The sequence below is a fragment of the Paramormyrops kingsleyae genome, chromosome 19 (assembly GCF_048594095.1).
Source record: "Paramormyrops kingsleyae isolate MSU_618 chromosome 19, PKINGS_0.4, whole genome shotgun sequence".
Taxonomy (NCBI): domain Eukaryota; kingdom Metazoa; phylum Chordata; class Actinopteri; order Osteoglossiformes; family Mormyridae; genus Paramormyrops; species Paramormyrops kingsleyae.
The window spans coordinates 14,308,368-14,319,859 of NC_132815.1; positions in this window are offsets into that span (position 1 = coordinate 14,308,368).

Below are 11,492 nucleotides of genomic sequence, written 5' to 3' on the forward strand. Positions count from 1 at the left end.
ATGGCACATGGGTACAAAGCAGAGACAAAGGATTTGGATTAGGCAGTGATGCCAGGGATTGTGGGGGATCACAGATCACCAAGCAAGAATGCCAAAACCTGCCCACTCAGACTAATCTTAAACAAAGAACGGACACATCAATTCACTACCACTGTGTTCACACTGGTTTTCACAAACCCGCAAATTATGCCGTTTTGTAGGTATTTGTTTCCAAACTAGGTGACAGTGTTCACACTGCTTCCTGTAGCCTCACACCAACTGAAATGCCACTGCAAAATGTCACATATTTGAAAATGAAATATGTGCAAAATATTTTTTATATGGAGCGATTTCCTTAACCCCACACAAAAGTTTAAAAAACATTATATGTTTAAAACAGCAAGAGTAAATAAGCTAGTGCTGTTGCCGTTCTTTGTCCAGTTGTTGGTTTAACTGCTGGTTCACATTTTAATGTTTTATTAAGTCAAGGAAAGTTATGCCACATACTGGGATTCTGCTTTAAGAGAGCAATGGAGGGAAAGGTCTTCCTTAGGCCTGGTCACGGACCCTGAGTCCTACACCGGTGGGTCATTGATTCACATTCACTTACAGTGATAGCACCATCTTCTGCATCTACCACGTGGCTGTCATGGTGCAAGACAGGTCCATTTATCAACTGAAGAAAGCAACCCCAGTCTGGACCAACTGTGCCAAGTCAAGTAAAGTCAAACCTCATTGTCACTTCAAAATACGCAGGCACACATTGAAATGAAATAGTATTTACCTAAGAAGAAATGGCCTTACACATAAGGCAACAAAGACAGTAATGAATAAATAAATAAACATCTTTCTGAGCTCCATCAAGAAGTTTTTTAATACTTTGATTGAAAGAGTTACATACGAAAAGTATGGCAGAACAAGTGTTCCTGCTTTCAGGGGACACAGGTCTCTCTGTTGTTAAAATCCTGTAACAGGATAAGGCAGTCAGCCGGCGTTCCGATCTCTAGCCGTCTCATGAGAGTCTTGCAGGCCAGAACCAACCCTCTGTGATTTCAAAATCACCTTAACGTTTTTCACCCTGCTCCCTCTCTTTGAATAGCCGGTCCAGAAATATAGGGCCAGAGGGCATCATACTATCACCTGGTAGTGTAAAGGTTTGGTCAGAGGGCAGCACTGTAACTCCTCACTCTTTGTATGCAATGTATTACGACAGAATAATCAGAGGTTCCCAAATTAAAAAGTAAATACAGTTAGTGCTGAGATTGTCACAGCCTTTGTATCTTCTGCTCTGAATCAGACCCATCAATGCCTAAGAAGCTGAGAAACAGGAGAATTTCCCAAGAAATGGAAGTGCTAGAGATGGTTCTTCATCTCACATCTTACATACATCCATTCAACCACTAAGCATTGTCTGGTAACGTGTCACGGGAAGCCATGCGTCTATCCCAAGCAGTGTAAAGCACAGGGTGACCCTGGATGGGATAGCATCTAAAATTTTAATTATTTGTATTTTTCTCTCTTCCAAACTGCAATCAATGCCATAGGTGATGCAGTACAAATCTAAACCACCAGAGGGCCCTAAGTGGCTGCTCTCTCCGCTATGACATGGAGGCTGTCTGGGGTGACTCATGTGCCTGGGGGGCAGCGAGAACAATGGACCTGTTCAGCTTGGCAGAAGCTCTCACGGAGGTGTTCACACCATCTTTTATTCATTAACGTGCTGCATCAGCAGCCTCTCCGTGGCTCACTGGCTCAGTCAGGATGTTACACCACCACATCACCGGCCTATTAACAGCTACCAAAATACTCACAGGAAAAATCTATTCAGGTGCATCCATCTTCTGCTTGGTGCAACATGGCTTAAATGACAGCTTGGCCTTCCTTCTTCTCTGGAGTCTGTGGAGAGCCATGAGGAAACCTGACCCTGACCTAGAATGGAAATCTTCTAAAGTCAACTTGCAACACTCCAAAGCCAAGCTCAGCTTGTCTGCAATCTCCAGGAAGGGGGTCACCGGAACTAAATATTTATCTTCAGCCCGTGGCTTCAGTAAGCCAAATCCGAGAGCCCAGATCGACAGACCAATTTAGATGTTTAACATGAGCCTAAAACGCATACTTCAACACCTCAAATACACAAGTATGTCACAATCTAGTGTGAGACAATCCCAGCGCAGAGCCTCCTGTCCTGAATGAGTTAAAAACATGATTCAATGTCCACACAAAGACTTTAGAATCAAAGCAATGTTTGGTCTCACCTGTTAACATCTTAATAGTTTACATTTACATGAGAGCAATCTCTGCTAATACTGCTGGAATTTAAACACATGTATCTTTTGTCTGTCTGATGTGACAGATTGTATTCAAAGAATGAGGTCGTTGCGACATGGAATTTGCACAGAAACGTTCTTGTGTAGTTGCTTTAGAACCTGACACACCTGTCTGATGTGGGTTTCCTCATCCAGGCAATACATCAGTATGTTGTTCATGAATAGACATTGAGAAGGAAGGAAGCATGTCAGTAAGGACACGCATAGGCGTTAAAGGCAACACCAGAACTCAAAAGGCATAACCAAGTATTCAGAGTACTCAGTGGTATTTATATTTTACATTTGCATTTATTTCAACTCGTTGCAGTTTGGTAGCACTTTCCACCATCGAAGAACCACACGAGTAACATGTCGAACGGTGGAACCAGGCAGGCAAAGAGGATGACATGGGGTGCAGGTCTCCATGGTCATTTTGACAAAAAATGGTTGCTGTCCCGTTAGTAGGTCTGAAAGCCAGGTTTGGGAATTGCAGAGTCTCAAATTGCAATTCCCAGCAGAATATAATGCACAAAGTAGAAAAAATATAGTGAACCTATCTCCTCTGCATTAAAGACGCCTTCCTCAAACACTGTCCCTGCAATGGCTCCCCTCCCACAGTCCCCGGCCAGCCAGTCCCTTCCTTGAGGCTGTCGCGACACCTGACACCAGCCTCTTCCATTCTTTTCTGTTGTAATGCACTATTTGCAGCAGGTACTTTACTTTACAAGCTTTTTTTTATTATCAGTCAAATGGCACTATAGTTATTCCACTGTCTGTGCTGCTACATTATTTATTGACGTTGTTTACATGCATCACTGCCCTATGTATGTACAACCTTTGGTCCAGCTCCCTTGTTTTGTACTATCCTGTGTTTTTGCACTTTTAAACTTGTGAATCCCTCCCTTTATATGACACACTGTGGTCCTGCGGGAATGATGCTTCGTGCCACTCTACCTGTAAATGGAGAGTATGACAATTACGCCCATTTGACTTGACTGGACTTGATTTGAACTAATGAAGAGAGACAAGTAAGGGTGTAACCTACTGTAAGAGCATTTTGGCTGATGGAGTACCGTACATGCTGCTGTATTTTAAATCATATGGTTTGACAGCACAAGCATGCAGCCCTGTCAGTAAACAGCTGCAGTAGTCTAGGTGGTTGATGATGTGCTTGGACTAGCAGCTGAGCTGCATATTCAGACAAATAAGGCCTGCTGCTACGTGGTCAGCAAAGGATAGCTGGTCATCTGTCATTACTTCTTGGTTCCTGGCAGACCTTGATGGAGACAATGTTGGTTATCTAAGCTGTACAGCGATGTTGTGGAGGATGGTATGGATGGCAGGGATATCTGCATATCATTAACATAGTACAGGTAGGAGAAGACATGTAACTAGATGACTGGCCTAAGAGAGGTTATCTAAGGAGATAAGAGAAGGGGACCAAGGACTAAGCCTTGGGGGACACCTGTAATTCTTCTGATGTTGCTCAGACACCTCTGCTCCCCAAGACACTTGGCATGATCTGCCAGATAAATAAGCCATTTCAGATAAGTTGAGAGAAAGCAGCTGGTAAAATCTGGTGGTTCGCTGTGCCAAAAGCTATGGAATACTCTAGCAACATCAGGACAGATGACTAAGATGCAGGTCTGGTGGCTCACAGAGCATAAACCCCAATCAGGAGGGCAATCTCAGGCTAAGTCTCTGTGCCTGTGATCGGAACGTCCTTGAACAAGGCCCTGAATTCCCAGCTCAAGTGGCACTGCATGCTGACTGACCCTGCACTGTCACCCCCAAACTTGCTCTCACCAGTATATATGTCTGTGTGTCTCGTGAAGAGCATGATGGGGAAGACCGAAAGAGAATTTCCTCATGGAAACAATGAAGTATCATTATCCTATTCTGAAGCCAGACTGGAGAGACAGTGGTGGCCAATCTTATCCGCAAAGGGCTGGTGTGTATGCAGGTTTTTGGGATAACCTTTAGGTTGTATTTCCACAAACATTTATTAAACATTGCATATTTGTACCAAACAGTTAGGGAACGTATAGTAATGGATTTCATGATACTCAGGAGTTACAAAGTGTATAATTATTTCTGTTCCAGAAACAGAATTCCAAACTGATTAGAAAAGACCAAACCCAGGTGTAGTCAAAAGTAGTCAATCAGGTGCACAAACAACCATCGGCGGGTCACTATTTCAATTGTCACATCATCACCATGTGACATATAAGGATTCAAAGCCACGTGGATGTGGATTAAAGCAGACAATCATGCCACACATTATAGCTATGTTTAATTTAAATTTAATACCTCCATTACAGTATGTATGTGGTGACATGGCCCTCCCAGTTACTACAGAAACCTTGATTCTGGGAGTCATTAAAACAGCTCAAAAAGAGCCATTTGTTCATTAGTGGGCCTTACATGGCATGATGCACGAAAGCAATATCTTCGGAACCACCTGTTGTAAGAATAATTAAAGGCTGATGCTCAGTAGTGTTGCTGGTTTAAATTTCTGATGGGTATAATCTCTCTTTCTCCCACCCAAGTAGCATCAACACCCTCCCCAGTTGGACAAGATGACAACACGATGACATGATGTTTCCTTCTCGGCCGCACGGTGTTATAGTCCAATCTCTTTTGGGGGGTTGGTTCAAGAACACCACAGCAGGAATGCTGTCAGGACAAGAGGGCACAGGCAGCTGAAGCTGTAAGACTGCAGAGAGCCCCCCCCACCACTGGGCGTGGTCTGGTTGGCACCTCCACCGCTGCTGTATGTGTTGGTCACCACCACTGGCGGGCTGCCACTTGCAGTTGCACTGGTGTGGTTCAGGGGTGCCATCCAGTTGCTGAGATTCTGCGCACAGACCTGGCAGCCAGTGGAAACAGTGTGGTTGGTATGGCTTGCATCAAAAAGTACTCTTAAAAATTTTGTACCCCTGAACTGCCTCAGTAGTAATGTAACACTATCAGTAAGTTTTCATTGAACAGGGAACAATAAAAATCTCTCAAGAACATGAGTCCCAATTTACTACTTATTAGGTAATAACTAACAAGTTTCTTTTCAATTCTGTCATCTACAGGCAACTGCTGGTTTATTTACGTATTATTTACTGGGCTGGAGCCCAGTGTCCTCCGCTAAAAATCGACCCTTGATCAATTAACGTTTAAACCTAAACAGTTGCCACCTGTCCCATATTTTAAGGAATAATTTCTGGATTATCACTTTTTATTGAAAAATATTGAACTATAAGCTTTTTGAAAAATTATGTCTACCGGACAAATACATAGGACGCGCGATTTGTCCCGTATTCCATGGAGCGTCCGGGCTGAAAGGCCATTGCGGGCCGGTGGAGAAGTTACGTTTTCTTCACGCACTTTACACCTGCTCACATTGGTTCTAACAGTACAATCCATACTGAAATTATTTGTGTTTATTTACATTTTAAAACTACGAGCTTTTTAAACGAAAGGCGTCTGTGTTGGCATTCTGCTCCAAAGTTGTAAAACAACCCGAATATCTGACATAAATAATCGCTAAAATAACAATTGTATGACTGATTAATGACAACTGCAAATCAAACATTTGCAAGACTGATACTGTAACAAAGAGAGAGATCCGTACGATCACAGCATCGCATCCCGTTAGAAATGCTGGGTCGACGTATGAAATACATGATCCTGAATGAAGAAGTTCATCTTAACAGCTATTCCATTAATACATGTACAGTAATAGCATTCATTTATGCAGCCACATTGGGAATGTAAGCGAAATATATTTAAAAACTTAATGGTGTTTGGATCATTTCTGATGAAGTAAAACGTGATTTTTATTTTGTTAAAATTATGAAGAAACGACACTTGAATAAAATAACGCGGAAGTGTACTTTATGAAAATATTTAATCGATAAGATGCGGGTTTAAGCATAGGGTTTATTAAAAAGGACGCCCTACCTGTTTGGATAAGGAAGCGGCGACCGCCAGTACTACAAAGCAAAGAGAAGTCATTTCGATATTTTCATTAATTGTTTCTCGATTAAATAAAGCTGGCGTCTCCTCCGAATTATTACAGCGGGAAGAGAAGCGGACTGACTTTTATTACGAACAGAAATGACGCAGTGAACCCCCCCTGTATGCCCCCCGCCCATGTGAAAAGTTCACTGACACACTGTGCCCAGTCCTTTGTAAAATACCTACTATACTCTAAGTCTTAGCAGCAGACTTACACTGTTAAATTTGTTAAGTCGCCTTTATATGCTAATAGTATCCATACCTTTATAGTTTATATATATCAATAAAATTTGAGATTAACGATGCCTAGATAAATTGCACAAGATATTATATAACTTAATATATGACGTACACGATTAATCGTATCCAATTCATCAGATCTTAAAAAAAAAAACTTTAACATAGGCCTAATAATCCTCACTGTTACTGCTGAACAATGACTAAAATGAAGGATATACAGGGAGTGGACAAAATAATGGAAACACCTATACAATATACTAATGCAAAGCACAAATGCAAAACATCCCGAACTGAACCATCACACCCAACCTGCCAGGTTGTTTGCCCAACGACTCCTGCGTCTCTAGAACAGCTAGGTTGCTTCGGAAGGATGGATGTTCTCCTCAGCTCTTTTATAAGATACCGAACACATAGGCTACTTCCATTCTTTGTGCCTGTGTTTTAAATATGATTTAGTTGCTTCAATTCACTTCCTCACGTTTCCGTTCATTTGTCCACCCTCTATAAATACAAATACCAGATTTATTTTCGTGTTGTATTTTCAGTATTTAGTTGTAACATCTTAAATCATTTAACATTCCGACACCCCTACTTTTACAATTGGAACCGTAGCGTTGTCTTCAGCTGACTTATGCGAACAGATTTCGATGGATCCGGAAATACTGACATCTAGTGGCGAATATACGCATTGACTGTTTACTGTCACAGTCTATAATACAAAGTTAGCAAGGAGATGGGATTGTTTTACTAACGTCCATGTGACTTAATCCGGTCACCAAAATGTGACACAGGAATGGAGACTCGTGCAGACGGGATTACTCTTTTCAGCGATCATAGGAACTGGACTGTCGTAGGCTATTGCTTATTTGAACACCTGCGGTGAGCTTTACTTGGCCAAGCTTTTATTTTAGTTTTCTTTCCAGAATCAAAATATGTGTGACTAAAACCATTAGTTGAACTAAATCGCTTAGTTTAGCACTGACAGCCTTCGGCATACATGCAATAGCGGAAACGGAGTAAGCGAGAACTAGCACGTGTGTTTCATTCCTTACGTCCATCCCCAGGACTTCTTCGCTGGCGTTGATTTATTAGCATCATATCGACATCATTTTTTCTTTGCTAGAGATGCCCGTATATTTAAGTATGAATTGAACATGAATTTTGGTCTGAACATTACATCAGACTTGGTAACTACTGCCCCCTGCAAGATCCCTGGTAATGGAACAAGAAACACTTTCCACCCAATCGGTAACACTTTATAATACTGTTCCGTAGTTAACAGGTAAATAAGCAGGAAGTAAGCAGCAACAAAGGAGTAGCGCTTCATTAACACCTAAATTGGTACTATTAACTACTAAGGAGTTATGCTTAATTACTCAATAGGTAATAGTGAACTAATTATTATAGTAGTTCTCTATTACTTCATTAGGAACTATTGAGTATTGCTGGTCTCATTGGGAATTATGTACTAACTATGGATTATTTCTACTAACTACTAGTTCATTACTCATCAAATGAACAGTGCTTTTTTTTTGGACTAACAGGAACTTACAGGCTACTGTTCTGAATGGTTTTTGCCATTTTTTTTCCTTTTGGAATAACAGGCTTGTTTCTTCCTACTTGTTTGTATGACATACAACTTATTCTACAAAATATTACTGCCTAAAATATGTATACAGTACCTACATTTTAATTATTTACCTCACTTCAGTCCGTGTGCCAGTGTTCTTCAAACTGTGCTTTGAAGTTCAACTGAAGGGATGGTCAAACAGAGACTCGTGTTTTGCCACATGATGTGCTCCACCATATATTGTTGATCTTCTCTAAACATTAAGAAATTAATGTATGCATTTTAAATAAGGAATGAAGTCTTACTAATGACCTAAATAAAACTAATTGTAACTCATTAGTAATGAATGTGGTGTTACTGACTTCTTCCATAGGAGTTACTAAAGAACAAGAACAGTATTATAAAGTGAAACACACTGTAACTCATTAGTAATGAATGTGGTGTTAGAGTAAGTTATTTCTTTCACAAACATTTACTGAGTTCTTTTTAAGCGGTTAATAAGAACAATGAATGTTAACATATAGCTTATTTGTTTCACTTAAACATTCATGTAACACTTCATGACATAACAGCATAAGTTCATTTTAAACATTTAATTTGAAGCACGTTATATTAACATCACAACTTAATTTTTTAAAGTGTTACCATTCAACCTTACTTTCCGTTCATCTGAAACGCATCAGAAGCCGCTTTGGACAGAACACAGACAAGTTTAGTTCCAGGTAAAACAGAAACATACCTATTGTTAGTTGTTATTGAAATTAAATGTTTTTACTGTAATTAAAATAAAGATCACAATTTAAAGTAGTCTCAAAAAGCAAAACAAATACACGTGTACTTTCGAGTTTAATGGTAAAATCTGGTCCGGTCCCATATTTACAGAATTCAGAGTCCGTAAAAATGCGAACAATATATTAACAATCACCTCGATTTTTTTTTGCAATAAACACAAATGTCGACAAACTATGAATAACATTTAAGCTAAGCCATATTAATACGCAAGGCTGGCAAAAATGTTCGGACATTGTAGATGTAATGTTTATTTACACGTGAGCTGTAGCACATGGAAGCAGTTTGTGTGGGGTAGGAAAAAAAGGGCAGAACACCAGCCTTCATTAGACTGACCAGTCGGGAAATTTTCCGAGTTTCCCGATGGCCAGTTCACTCCTGAAAGACAGTATATCAACAATTTTATATTACTCCAATACAATGATGGGTATTCTTACAAAGGGATTTTGTGTCTGTAAGAAAGACTAAGGAAAGAAAGAGAACTTCACTATGGTGTATAAAGAAGACCTATAGGCTACCTTTAAGAGATTCCAGCTGCCATATTTACATGGTTCCCCCATAGAAATATTGTTTTTATTATGAAAGGTTTACAATATCCTGGATGTTCTCTTTAGCAACATCTGCGTTGCGACAGGGCATGACGCAGGGAAAGATGATCCACATTGTGGCTCACAAACAAAGGGGTTTATTTAAAAAAAAGAAGAAAAAAAAGAAAACGAGACAAAAAGAGACCACGAGTAGTCAGAAACAAAGCAGGCAAATTACAATAACTAAGGCAGGGAGCAACACAGGAACAATCACAGCAACCACAGGGAACAACCATAGCAAGAAACACCTACAGTAACAACCACAATGGCCGACTGAGGAAACAAGGCAAGAACAGGCACATATATACATGGATAATGAGGCGAACAAGGGGCAGGTGTGGGCTGTTACCAACAGAAGCCTAAGGGCAATGGGGTGTGGGTGAGGTTAACTGACAGATACAGGAAAGTTCGAACACCAATGGACAGTAAAACAAGGCAAACTAAACATACTACATGAGGAGGCGAAACAAAGAACTGTACAGAAATACCCTAAATAATAACTAACATGTAATATAAGAAATAACAAGTTAATTATAATGGGGTTGAGGCTGGCTAGCCTCAAACCTACAGCAATAAATGGGGGTGTGCATGCAGAACCAGCCACTTAGCACATCAAGCCACAAGACAACCGCAGAAACAGAATGCACACAGTAAGGGATGACCAGCGACCCCTGCTGGCCACACAGGGAACCTGACCAACTGAAGGGGGCAGGACAGGGGCTGATCCTGACCTTCTTCAAGGTGCTTCAGAAGCAGGCCTGAAGCTTGTCCTGAGTCTGAGCGTTTTTGCCTGCCCATGCATGCCAGAAATGTAAAATACCAATTGGAGCAAAGTCTCAAGTTTCGGTAATAAGTACAGCTATCAGTCCGTGGCCTTGGGGGAAAGAGATAGGGGGGTGAACTAAAGTTTCTCTCATTTCTGTTTGTAACTGCTGGAATTTCAGAGGATACAAGAGCAAAATCACCGTCATGCTATATGCCACACATTTAGCCCTTCAAAACATGATTTTGTGCCTGGTGTCTATCCTTTTGAATTAACGTTTTATTTCCCAAGTAAAACTGACCAATCTTGCAAAAAGATCCTGTGATCTATGAGCCTCCATCATGGCTCTTGCTCGACAAAAGACAGAAATGGAAGTACAGGCCATTCCATCCATCCATCCATTTCCCAAACCACTTATCCTTCTGGTTCACAGGGGGTCCGGAGCCTATCCCAGAAGCTATGGACACGAGGTGGGGAACAACCCAGGATGGGGGGCCAGCCCATCGCAGGGCACACTCACACACCATCCACTCGCACATGCACACTAATTAGCCTCAGCATGTCTTTGGACTGTGGGGGGAAACTGGAGTATTCGGAAGATACCCCACGACAAAATGTGGACTAATCCCGCTTAATGTAAGATGAATACTCTTGTAAGCCTTGTGTATTCTACTTCTTTACTGTATAAGTTTTATTTCCTTTCATTATAGGTACTACGTAACAAATATAGATACAGTAAAAACAATGAAGAAGTCAGATTTCTCTGCAGTAATAACACTGTAACATTATCTGTCATTACAGACATTTTCTCAGTCTTGTGGTATAATTTTGACTTCAGTACTGAGTGTATTGAAATTATTACAGAAAATATATCAAATGGGAGCGGTATGGTTGCTCAGTGGTTAGCACTGTTGTCTCACACCTCCAGGGTTGGGGGTGTAATTCCAGCCTCCAATGTGCGTGTGGAATTCGTAGGTTTCATTAGAAACGACCAGATAACTGGAAGATTATTTTGGAAAAGAGTTGCTGTATTGTATTACATAACCGGAGGGCAACGTAAGATAATAGTGGCCACCAGGCGGCGCTCATCAAACAGACTTTTAAAACAAGTCAAATAAATTGTGAGAATGTGTTAACTGAGTGTCAGTCACGCAACACATTACAGATTACGGTTATTGTAATGCTTCTCCTTGTTGACCTCACTATAGATCACTGAATAATGGCCACATCGGCTTTCTTATTGCAAT